We start from the raw sequence: 14,105 nt of genomic DNA, 5'->3' as shown, positions 1-14,105 counted from the left end.
AACTCATCTATTCTGCATAAATTAAATAAATCTGAAAAAATCCTCCTAAAATACATTAACGAAACGAAAGAATTCTTAAAAAAACATAATAATATTTTAATAACTAGGGCTGATAAAGGAAATGTCACCGTCGCGTTAGATAAGGAAGAATACCTACAAAAATCAAACCTTCTTCTCTCAAATACAGATACCTATCAAATTTTAAACAAAGACCCCAGTACTTCTATTCAGAACAAACTTAATAAACTATTAGAAAACTTGTGTAAATCAAACTTCTTTTCAAAAGATCAAATAAAAAAACTAAAATGCAATAACGGAGTGCCTCCAAAAAATTATTTTTTACCAAAAACACACAAAGAAAATACTCCTCTAAGACCAATTGTAAGTTTTATAGGTTCCCCAATATATAATCTTAGTAAATATTTAGCAAGTTTACTTAGCTTAGCATTTGAAAAAGATCAATTCTACACAAAAGACTCCTTTGAAGTAGTCACGCAATTGCAAAATTTTAAAATTTCAAATGACTTTATTCTAATATCGTTAAATGTAATATCTTTATTTACCAACATACCAACTGATTTAATTAAGAATATAGTCCAAAATAAATGGCACCTTATCAGAGACCACTGTAACATCCCTTTAGAAGAATTTTTAAGTCTTTTGGAGTTTGTATTTGAAAATATTTATTTCACTTTCAATAATATATATTACAAACAAATTTATGGTCTTGGAATGGGTAACTGTCCATCACCTATATGTTCTGATCTAGTTATGTCAGAATTACAGAAATATTGCATGGGAAAAATTAAATTTAGGTTACCATTTTTTAAAAGATTCGTTGACGACATTGCCACGTGTATTCCAAAAACTGAAATAGAAAACATGAAAAGTACATTTAACAGCTTCCACCCTAAATTACAGTTCACTATAGAGTGTGAAACAAATAACAAACTTCCGTTTCTAGACATTCTATTAATCAGAACAGAAGATAATACAATCATCACTGATTGGTATCACAAACCCACTTTCTCTGAGAGATTTCATAACATAATTAGCAACCTAAAATCCCGCGCAATAGCCTTATCTCATTCCAGTTTTCATCAAAAAAATGTTAACAAAATTAAAGATATTTCACTAAAAAACAATTTTCCTCATAAACTATTAAACAAAATCCTTAACAACAACCCTACACCTATTAAAGTCAAAGAAAACCAAAACCATAAATTTGCAAAAATTCCTTATGTCAAAGGTTTATCTGAAAGGCTAACAGGAGTTGTTTCTGATGATGAAATCCAAATAGCATTCAAAAATGAAAATACCATCAACAAATACTTCTCAAAACTCAAAGATAAAACACTAAATCAGTTACAAAGTGGCGTGGTTTATAAAATACCCTGTTCTGACTGTCAAGGTCTGTATGTGGGTCAAACGGGCAGGTACTTAAAAACCAGAATTAGCAAACACGAAAGAAGCGTAAAAGCAACGAACTACGCAGCATCTGGGAAGATTGCTCTAGCAGAACACTCCTTCAATCAACAAGAACAATTTGATTTTAACAGCACTCGGATCATTGGCAGAGAATCAAATTATAAAAAAAGAATTTTACTTGAAATGGTTAATATAAAAAAGTACAAAGAAAGTATTAACAAAAAACAAGACACCGATGATCTGATTGCAAGTTACTATATTTTAATTAATTTATTACCAAAAAAATAAAACTAAAACACAAAAATTTTATTTTTGTCAAAGAGTATATGTCCCAAATTTAGATCTCACAGTATATTAAAAAAATTAAGTTTCTGGTTTTGAACGTATAGGTACATACATCTTCCTTAACTTATCAACATAACATTGAATCATAAAAATTAAATAAATAAACGCTCGGAAGAATAAAAACATTTGTTTCTTGGCTTATTGTTGATTCTAGTTTTCCCACAATAATACCTACAATTTAAGAACTAACTAAAGAAATTTAGGCTTAGGTAAGAGATGTAATGTATAAAAAAATAATTTTATATTGTTTTTTTTTATAAATTTTTTTTTAACGGATTGTACCTGAATGTAATTTTGACTGTGTCGTGGTTTTTGTTTTTTGTTGTTTTAATTTTTGTACACATAAAAAACATTTATTTTAATAGTGTTTTTTATGTACTTGAAATGATTTGAAGAAATGATGAAGTCATTTGAAATTGAATACATTTCAGTGTCCTGAGGATGACTTAATATAAGTCGAAACGTCGACATTTAGGTAAACAGGTTTCTGTTTTATTTCTGACCCCACCCAACAACCCTCCGCAATATTTATATATTTGATTCGTAAAATTTGACTACATGCGCCCACGTACTATTTTGTTAGACGTCTGACCCCAATCACAGCCACTCAAGCGTGAAAAGTTGAACAGGTCCGGCCTTAAAATTTATTTGTATTTAAAACTTTATTATTCGGGATTTTTGGGTTTAGTTTTATTAAATTAGAAATTCAGGATATTTGATAGCAAGATTACATTTAATTTAACTATAAGATTTAAGTACCTAAAATCAATTTTAATTTATTAAGTTTAGTTTTGAGCGCCATCAGTGGGATGTTTATATCAAGTAATGAGAGAATAGGTGGTAGGAATTACTTAGGCCCATTTATTCTGTGGATTAAGGCATTAAAGATTTACTTTTTCACACAAAAGGGTAAAATGTTTTGGTTTATCTTTAAATTTTATAATTTCTTCTTTTTGGGTATTGAGATTTATATTTATTTGGTGGTTATTATTAACGGGGATTCAGACTTTATTATTTTTTTAAAAATTAATACATATTATGATATATTATTATAATAATATACTCATGAAAATCCCCATCTCTATATTTAGTACCAACATCTTTGGATAAAAAGTAATTTTATAGTCAGAAAAGTGGAAGTATATTTTTTAAATAAACTTTTACATTAAAAATCATCTAGCTGTCTATATCTTATGTGTGTAAAAGACACAAGTTTTACTTATAAAAAAACACACTTTGCATCCTAAATTCTAAATCAACTATTTTAAAGGCGATAGATCCATCCTTAAAGATCTCTTTTAAAACACGACGAAAGTAATACATAAACGGCCCAAAACATTTATCTGGGTAAGGTCCCGTAATCGTCAAAATCAGTGGGATAGAGAGAGATACACAATCACTTGCACAACTTAAAGTAGGAATCGCCAGATCGCAGGTTTTTTTTATCTTTATTTAATAGACTGGCTAAAAAGACGTGACAGTCTGGGAGTGCTGCAAGTGTTTAAAATGATTTGTAAAATGCTTGGATTTTAGTCCGCGGTCAATTTTTTGATATTACTTTCTTGTGATATTATTTTCTTTTTAAAAATTGACATTTTCGAAAGAAAAATAAAAAATAGTGTATAACATGGGGTTTTACGTATATTTAAAATGATTTCATAGATAAATTATATAAAATGTTGCCATTTAAACATGTATATCATGCGACAATAAATACGACATAGACGCATGGACTATTAAGTGCGGCATCTGCGACACATCAAAGATTCTAATAGATCTCTGAACTGGACTGTAAATAGGTTGATGGCAAACGACATATGCTGCGTTCTATATTTTTGGTTGCTGGATCTTGATCGGGCGCTATCACAGATATGAGAAAATATCACAAAGTGGCAACATCGGATACGTGCATTGTAAACGCAACGTAAAACATATTAAAAAAATATGTAGTGGATTAAGAAAATTATATATTGAATGAAAAATTGGAAAGTCGATTTGACATCATTGTCTAAGAGATGGTGAACTCAAACAACCTCGCCTATGGTTTTCAGTTAGGCTTATCCTAGGCATTCAATGTTCTAATAGTTCATTTTGTTTGAGGGCTTCATTTTGGCCCCAATTTAGATTATTTAGGTTATATTTTTGTAAATTCCTGTATTTTTAATTTTCTAGAATTTGTATACTTGCTTGATTTGACTGTCAGTATTCTCCTAAAATTATTGGTCGCTTTTGGCAAAAACAATGAAGAGAATTCTAAATAGCCCAAAACTGTTCTATCGGGCTTTAAAAAGGACGCGCTTCATGACATTTCATTCAGTTTTAATTGTTTAGTCACTTTTTACCTTGGAAACAATTAAACGACAGTCAAGGCGAGTTAGGTTAGTGTTTTTGACGTTGACAATAAAAGTGTCTTCCCGAATTACAATATATAATATTAATGCTACAAAAAATACATTAGGCTTTAATATAATCAAGTATACGAAAAAATATACCATGCCCTCAAAAGTAATTTTTTATATCAAATAAAGGGTTTTTCATTGAACTCTTTATTTTCGAAGAAGCACCCAAAATTTGTTAGTTTCTTAGCTACTTAACGTTAAATGAAATATATTATGATTCCCAACAAGAAAACTTTATAAGTATACTCAACTTCATACCTACACACTTCACCATTTTGACGTGGACATTTTCTTAATATTACCAAAGTTGGGCGAAACTCGTTGCGTAAAAATTAAACCGTGCCAAGTTTGCCTTAACGTCGTTCAAATAATGAACCAATGATTAAAACGGTGACTTGCAAATTCGACAGCAGTTTAGGAAAGTTTAAAGAGCAGGTATACGTTTTCAATTAGTTCTGTCTAATAAACTTCTAAATTCAAAGTTTCTTCATTAGGCGAATTTAAGTTTATTGAACTTTCAAGCAGTAAGCTGAAAATATTAGAGAGTAGATATTTATAATATTAATAATACTATAGGGTTTTGGCCTTATAAATGCATAGTAAATACTCTACAGGGTGTTCATTTGAAAACTTACCACCACGGATTTATCAAAAACCACTGTTAAAAAAAAACGCCGAAATACGTCAAAAGGTTTGTCAAGGGGGACAACTTTCTAACCTAAAATTACTTCACCTTCTTTCACCCTCTGCCCCCCAGGGTCATCCCCTTAAAAAATTTTAAATGCCAAGGGGTATCGAGTAATAGCTTGTTTAAAAGGTCTTTCGAAGTCTTTTATTTTGACGTTTAATTTTTTTAAATCGGTCGATTCGTTTTCGAGACAATTAGAAAAATCTTTGTTTATCTTAATTTGCTCAGATAGAAAACAAAAACATGAAAATATCAGTTTTTATTTCAATAAGTGTTCAAAATGTTACAGCAATTCCAAAGACTAGACGTGGAAAAAGCTAAATAACAACCTGAATTTTTTTCCGCATTCTTTTCATCAACACAGATATCCTGGGCGAACTGTATTTATTGTTATACCTGCTTAGTTATTTGTAGTTGCAGGAAAATAAAGAATTTATTTTGCCGTCAGTCTTGGAATAGTGAAAATTTATTTGTTGAAGATTTTACTTCCAAAATGGTTTACACACTAGCCGAAAGAGTGCAAATTATTCTAATTTATGGTGCCCAAAATCAATGTGCTCGGCAAACTGCCGTCACGTTTAATGCCAGACATCTGGAGAAGATAACTTCGCATAGGTATGTTTTGGACCTTGCTACTAAGTTTACTGAAACTGGATCTGTTGCAAATAAAAAACGTGATCATCGGCGAATTTTGGATGAAGCCGCTCAAGTTTTGGGTCATTTTGTAATAAATCCTAATACTTCATTACGCAAAATTGTTGGTGCCACTGGTATTTAATTAGGCTCTGTTCACACAGTTACCAAACTTCATAAATTTCATCTATTAAAAATGAAAATATTGCAAGAGTTAACCGAAGACAATTTCGATAGGCGAGTTGAGTTTTGTGAAAAAATTACTGAAGCGATTAATGATAATAATATCCATGTAAAAAATATCTGCTTCAGCGATAAATGCACATTTTATCTAAATGGATTTGTTAATAAGCATAATTGTATGTATTGAAGCAATGAAAATCCTCATGCATTTGTAGAAGGGCATATCCAGTACCCTCAAAAAATTAATGTATGGGCAGGCATTTTAGGAAATAAAGTGATTGGGCCATTATTTATTAACGGAAATTTAAATGGAGACATTTATTTGGATATGTTGGAAAATACCATCAATCCGCTTATCACTGAATCCATTGAAAACCAAATCGATGATGATGGAAACCCTATAATTGATGAGGCTGAAATATATTTCTAGCAAGACGGCGCTCCTCCTCACTATTTTCTTCCCGTTTGGCAATTGCTAGACGACGAGTTTCCAGATAAATGGATATGGCGAAGGGAGCCTATAGAATGGCCTGCTAGATCTCCTGATATAATACCGTTAGAGTTTTTTCTATGGGGTCATTTGAAATCTATTGTGTTTACTCCCCAGCCTGAAAGTTTGAATGAACTTCGTCAACGCCTCATCGACAGCTGCTATGATATCCCACAACATGTTTTTGAAAATGTCCGTCAGGAATTTGAACATCGCCTATATCATTGTTTGGCCAAAAACGGGCAACATTTTGAACACTTATTGAAATAAAAATTGATATTTTCATGTTATTGTTTTCTATCTGAATAAATTAAGATAATCAAAGATTTTTCTAATTTTCTCGAAAACGAGTCGACCGATTTAAAAAAATCAAACCTCAAAATAAAAGACTTCGACAGACCTTCTAAACAAGCTATTACTCGATACCCCTTGCCATTTAAAATTTTTAAGGGGATAACCGAGGGGCAGAAGGTGAAAGGAGGTGAAGTAATTTTAGGTTAGAAAGCTGCCCCCCTTGACAAACCTTTTGAGGTATTTCGGCGTTTTTTTTTTAAACAGTGGTTTTCGATAAATCCGTGGTGAATAGTTTTCAAAGGAACATCCTGTATATTAACAGACTGTACATTTACAAGAATAAACAATAATTATCAGGTCCAAATATTAATTCATAATAAAGTTCTACCATTTTGTAGAAACCTTTCAGTTTGCAAAATACAATTTAATAGGGTCCTTACACATCCAAAATCAATGCAATGTAATTATTGGTCATCATAAATATTATATACAACTTTGTCATACAGTCATAAAGTAATGTACTGGTTCTAAGTTTATTTTCAAATAAAACTCTTTTAAAAAGCATTTTGCTGATTTGAGTTTATAATTCTCGACATTTCTCACACCTCTAATTCAATTGAGCTGTACTGTATATCAATCATTCTAATTATTACAGTAACATTTCGCCTCCTAATGTAAAAATAGAAATACAAAAATACATCTTAAAACTTAATTTTAAAACACCACTCTTTTTAATAATACCACCTACATTATCTTCTTTGATGCCTGAATAGAAACTTAATCATTTCCTTTATTTATAAAATTTATTTACTTTTAAATTTTTCATTATAAATTTTGCTGGAAACTTTTCTGTTTAAGATTACATTTGTACATAAAACAAATTCCCCTTTAATAAACTAAGTTAGGCCAAACAAAAGTAAATTCTTTTTAAAAACTGGGCACGTACTCTACCTACAGGAATGAAGGTTTTGTTTGAAATTCAGGTAGTGCATAGAAAACATATTCTCTGATTCGTTGCTATTGTTCCAAAGATACATCCGTTTACATCCTTTCAGAGTAGGGTCTATTATGAAATTAGTGGTATAAGATACAAAAATGTTTTACAAATATAGCAATTTTGTTAGAGAAAAATTAAGTTAAATTGTGTAAAGTTGTCTCATTTAATTTTTTTAATTTTTAATATTATAATTAAGGATTATTAATTTTATTTGATGTGTGGCTCTGGTTTTTATAAAGTTTTATGCCAGAGAGTAATTTGACTTCAAATTAGAAAATTGTTAATTTAATTAATGAAAATAATATTGACATCCAGAAAGCTTGACGACCAAATCTTGAAATTAATTGACCCTCACAATTGGTTTCGTTTACGACCGCTACAGTATCTAGAATTAATGACATAGACTGTAATGTAGAGGTAGAACACCCTGTATATTTAATATAATTATTGTTTTTCGCGTACGAGTATACCGATTAATTAAACTATATATTACATTATTATAACCTGTAATGAAATTGCATAGCTAAGCATTGACCAATATACACTGACACCAATTTTGTAACAAAGGTAACACAGATTAAAATCAGACTATGTAGAAACGAGATGTTTCTTTTGATTACCCTTACCACCAAGTTATCAAATCCTTACATGGCGACCCTGCCAGCTGTCTGCAGAGCAGAAATAATAGCATGATAGCGTATTATATAATTAATATGGCACATAACTGATAAAATGGGCAGTGCCAAGTCCAAAGAAGAAATTGTTATCAACCAGGCTTTTAATGGCGACGCTCGGAGCCAGAAAACTGAGTGGAAGAATGATGGGCTTAGTTTGACTGAATCTCTTTTGGTATTTCTGGTAGTTGCAATAGTACTGCTAATAGCTTATGTAAAAACTAGCTGAATGCCCGCGGCGTTGCTCGCGTGAAAGTAAAAGAAAAGTCGAAGAGGGCCTCCAACAATAGTAAATGCAACCCACAATACACAAAAATAAAATCCGAAGCATCGCCTCATTGATAGTACATGCAACCCACAATTGCCACGCCGTTTTTCTTGAGGTCAAGGGGCGCGATTAATATAATATAATTATTATAAAACCAAGACACAAATAATCTTAAAAATGGTTCGTTAGATGCAGAGCGAGCGGTAAGACTGAGTCGAGTCACCTCTCGTGTATCAGTCTCGCATGGCCCGCCTTGTTGTTATGTCTACCAAAATATAAATAATACAGAGGCACTTTTTTAATTGTATTTATTAATCAGTTTTATGCCGCTATGCGATATTTATCATATCGCTTACACCCCTTATCGGTGGAATTTCAAAAAGTTCGTTTATATCCGGGGCCTACATTATAAAAAAACGTGTTGCACTTAATTTTTTTTTCTTAAGTTGATGCCTGCGACTCGTTGGTGCGGGCAGTCTCTGTTCAAACTCCGAAGCCACGCCCCCTTAGTTCTCGAGGTCACGGGTAACAATTTTCCCATTTTTTACCCCTTATCGGCGGAATTTCGAAATATCCGTTCTTATCCGGTGCCTACATTATAAAAGGAACCCGTTGGCAAAATTTCACGTTTCTAGCTATTCTAGTTTCGGCTCTGCGATAATGAGTCAGTCAGTCAGGACAAACTCTTTTATATATATAGATTAAACGTCTGAGGAGAGGCTTGAGGACTACCATAGGGAGAGAAATTTACAGAAATGAACTGCGGAGATCCAGAGACGAACTAAGGAGAGAAGAAGCTGTCTAACATTTTAGGTTCTCTTTTAGGTATCTACAATAAGGAAGGGGAAAAAAATTTATATGGAAGTTGCATGTAAATATATTAAAAGGAAAATTAAAATAATATATGTATGTAATATGGTAATATATAGCTAAAATGAATGTATTAAGAAGTATTCAAGTAAGTGATTTTTAGTTGGTATGTACAATAATGCATGGTTAGGTATATTGTCATATTAGGTAGTTAAAATAAGGACCCAATAAACATAAAGACTGAATCTTAATGGGAGATAGGATAAAGCAAATTTTAAAGTCTCTAAATGGCATTAAAAGTAATTTAATTAAGTTAAGCTACGAGAGACGAAAAACGACCATAGTTCAAGCTAAACTAGATGAGGCGAAAGCTATTTATTCTGAATTAAATAGCGAAGTAAAAATTAATAATGGAAAAATAAATAATTCAGAAATAGATGCTAAAAATATCGACATCATAAAAGATATAGTGTCATAAATTAAAAAAGTATATCAGGAAATTTTAGATTTTGGAAATAACTGTAGTATAGGAAAAACTAATGATTTCAACATGTCGGGTTTTGATCTGAAGGTAGCAACTAGTCTGTTACCCGTTTTGAATGACTCGGAAGACACTACTCTAAAACTAATCGAATCTGCTGAATTTTACGACTCACTACTTGCTACTTGCACTACTGCTGAAGGTAAAAATCTATGTTAATTAAATGTATTCTAAAAACACACCTTTCCAACAGTGCAAGATTAAGGCTCAAATGCAACTACGAGTCAGTGCAGGCTCTTTTAAATGACATTAAAACTTTTAACTAAAAAATCAGATATTGCCCTTTAGGCTAAACTGTTTTCGTTAAAACAAAATGAAAAATCCATCGCAGAATTTGGAAAAGAATTAGAAGACCTATTCGTAGATTTAACTATTTCGCAAGCAAATGGGAATGATAATACATTTGAGACCTTAAGGCCAATAAATGAAAAACTTGCAATTAAGAGATTTGCTAGTGGACTGAGAAATCAGAAACTCAGTACTATTAGGGATTTTAATTATTTGAAGGATGCAATTTGCTCCGCACAGGATGAAGATACATCTTTTCAAAATAATCCTGAACAAATTTTCAATTTTTCGCAGAGAGGTAGAGGCAGTTCAAATACACATTTTTCTGGAAGGTTTAATAGAAATGCCGGCAGGAATCATGACAATAATCATAATCATAATCGAAACCACAACAATCGAAGTCATAATTATAACACCTATTATAATAATAGTAATTATCGTTCTTCGAATAATTTTAATGCAAATAATCATACTACAACTAATAGTCAGCAGTTTTCGAGAGGTTATAGAGGTCGTTCATTTATGCGAGGTAATCGAGGTGCTAGACGAGGTCACGGAATAAACTGTGTCATTCAAGACAATGAGGTAAGCCAGGAATCAAGTTCGTCTAATATTTGTGAAGAGCAAACATTTTTTCGTCCCTAGCAAAAATATTAACAGTTGTCAGTATATTTTTACATATGCTGAAAATTATGCAAATAATGTATCATTTAATGTACATAGTAAAAAATTAAAATTCCTAATTGACACGGGCGCGTCAATATCTGCTTTAAAATTAAATAGTCTTAATTCAAATATACATAAAGAAAGAATAGAAATTAATGACATAGGCGGAAAAGTAAAGTCCATAGGATATGTTTTTTTAAATTTAAACGTAGGGGATTTATATTTTAACGAAAAATTTTATGTTTTTGAATCCTTCCTTACCTTGCCATACGGATGGCTTAATAGGAGAAAACTTCTTAAGAAGATATCAAGGTAAATTGAACTACGAAAATAATACATTAGTTCTTTTTAATAAGGGTAAATCAGTTAGTTTAGGGCTCGGTTCTCGGAATGATAATGTTTTGGTTATATCTCCAAGGTGTGAGACTATACAGTATGTTGATACGGGTTATCAGAGTGAATGTGTTATTTTACCATGCGAAGTAACGCAAGGAGTTTTTATAGCTGGTATAATAGCGGAACCCAATGAGGGAAAAATTCCAGTTAGGATTTTAAATACTCGTGAGAATGAAATGCGTTTGAGAAATTGTGTGCCTAATGTTCAACCATTAAGTGAGTATAATTACTGTCAATTTGCCAGTCAAAATATGTATATCGAGATAAAGTATTGTTTAATAAACTGAATCTTACCTACTTAAATAAAGAAGAATAGAAATTAATAGAAGAATTGTGTGCAAAATTTGCTGATATATTTCAGATGCCGGGTGACAAATTGTCAGTCACTAACATTTTTAAACAGACAATTCAAGTACAGCCTAATACGCAGCCGGTCTATGTAAAACCATATAGACTTCTCAATCAATCTCAAAAAGAGGAGATAAATAGGCAAATTTATTTTATTATATTTATTTAGAAAGTGCGCAGAGTGTATGGTCATTGACTGTTTTACTGGTACCAAAAAAAGATGCGTAAGGTAAAAACGTTCCCGTCTAGTATTAGATTACAGATTTTTAAATAAAAATTTAGTGGATATAAAATGGCCTACTGGGAACTGGTAGACATTTTGGATTCTTTGGCAGGACCAAATTATTTTACACATTTAGACCTAAGTCAAGAATACTATCAGGTAGAGCTAGACGAACAAAGCAGGCTGCCTATGGGATTAAAAATAAGTCCGAGTGCTTTTTCCCGACTAATGACAATTGCAATGGCGGGATTAAATTATGAGAGATGTTCCATTTATTTAGATTATCTCATAGTTTTTGGAAGAAATCTAAAAAAAACAATAAAAATCTAATGGAAGTTTTTACTAGACTTCGCAAAGTGAATCTCTAAGCTAGAAAAACCTACAATCTTTATATCATGGAATAATTAGTTATACAAAGAAAGAATTACATGAATTAGCTTTGTCTAGCCCCTAAGATTGTCAAAAGTGCAGATCCATTATTGGAACTACTATACTATCTTATATGTTGAAGTATTTTTATTTAAAGATCCTTTAGAAACTTTGAACCTGCTGAACATAAGTATCGAGCTAAAACATCGGAATAACTGCTGATTTTGCAAGATTATCGGTTGAGCTCAATACAGTTTTCTTTAAACATTGAAAATCTTAATCTCTCTCGCAAATTAACTTTGTCCCTTCTAATATCTTCTATCCACCTTTATGTCTGAGACAGAAGGATTTCGCTTGACTTATCAATACTATGCTCAATCATCGAATATCGTGATTGTGATAGGTAGAACTTGTTTATAACATTTAAAGACATTCATGCATGTATGTACATATATTTGCAGGTACCTAGGTTACGAGTACTCTACTCCCACCTGAGACACCAATGTAATAGTATGAGTTGCCGGTACTACCCTCTGCTCTGAACGGAATTAAAGCTGTAAAGAAAAATAACAGGTGCCGTATTTATTGAATTTATACTTTGAAATAGAAGGGTTTACTATGGCAATACAAAACCACGTCATTGCCACAAGAGACCAAACATGGACACCGGCACATATAGAAACCGTCAACAGCAATCAAAATGTGGTCGCAGACCACATTATAAGCAGGTGCTAACTGTACAGTGTGTCCCAGGATGAGCAAATTTATACGTAAAAATTACAAAAAATTTTGTAGTTGAAACTTGACCGTTTGGCATCCACCCCTGCTTGATTAAAAAATAAAATTTAGCATATTTTTATATTTTTAAAATCAAGAATGTCTTGATACGAGCATTTTTAAAATTTTATGACTAGGTAAAGTAGTATTTCTAGGTAAGATATAAAAATGTTTATAAGACAAAGTTGTTTAGAACCCAAAATTATGCCCGAATACCGAATTTCATAACCATAGGCCTACTGTGATTTTTACGGTTTGTGTACCAATTATTTTTTTTATTCATATTTAATTATATATTTAATTATTTAATTATAGAAAACTAACTAATTTATTTATCTAATAGTTAAATCACTTATCTAAGAGTTACCAACCATCCTCAAAAATATGTCTGTAATAAAATGTACATAGTACATTTAATAAGAAAATTAATTTTATTTACTTATTTTAAATTTATTCAATGTAGCTACCTCCATTATCGAAACATTTTTTCAATATCTTTTTTAAACATTTTAAAGGAATTAGAAATTCTTTATTATTTCTTTAATGGAAATTGAATTACAAGCATTCTCTAATTCTTTGTTTTAGTAATTCCCTGCATTTGGTAATGGTTCGGAATAAACAATTTGAATAAGCCGGCCCCATAAATAGGAATCAGAAATGGTTAAATCAGGTGACCTTGGCGGCCACTCAATTGGGCCGCGTCTTCCAACCCATTGATTCGGAAAAGTTCTATTCAACCATTCTGCTACTCGAATAGTGGAGTGCGCTGGACGTGTTGAAAATAAAAATTTATCCTTTGATTAACTGGTAAAGGTTCTCAGTATTCTTCAAAAAGTCTTTCCAAAATTTGAAGATACGTTTCTTGATTAAGAGATCCTTCAATAAAGTATGGTCCAATAAGATAAGATATGGCGCACCATACGTTGACCTTTTGAAAATATTGCCTCTTGCCATGGATTACAAAGTTTGGCATTTCATTGGATCAAAACTGACAATTATGAGATGAAATTACATCATTTGTCATGAAAGAAGATTCGTCCAAGATCATTACTTTTTTATGAAAATCCCTGTTCTCTAAAATTTTATCGCCTAACCAAGCAGAAAATAATAAACGGCGCGCTTCATCCCCCTCTTCTAAAGTATGCAAGTACTTTGGTTTGACTGCTATCATATTGTTGGCATGACAAATTCTTTGCAATTCAGATTTGCTTATGTTCAGCACCGCCGACCTAGCTCTCAATGACATCCGAGGGTTCTCAGCAATTGACTCCAAAGCAAGTAGCAGCAT

Source organism: Anthonomus grandis, chromosome 15, assembly GCF_022605725.1.
Source record: "Anthonomus grandis grandis chromosome 15, icAntGran1.3, whole genome shotgun sequence".
Lineage (NCBI taxonomy): Eukaryota > Metazoa > Arthropoda > Insecta > Coleoptera > Curculionidae > Anthonomus > Anthonomus grandis.
The sequence above is the reverse complement of the archived record's forward strand: the minus strand, read 5'-3'. Positions refer to the sequence as shown.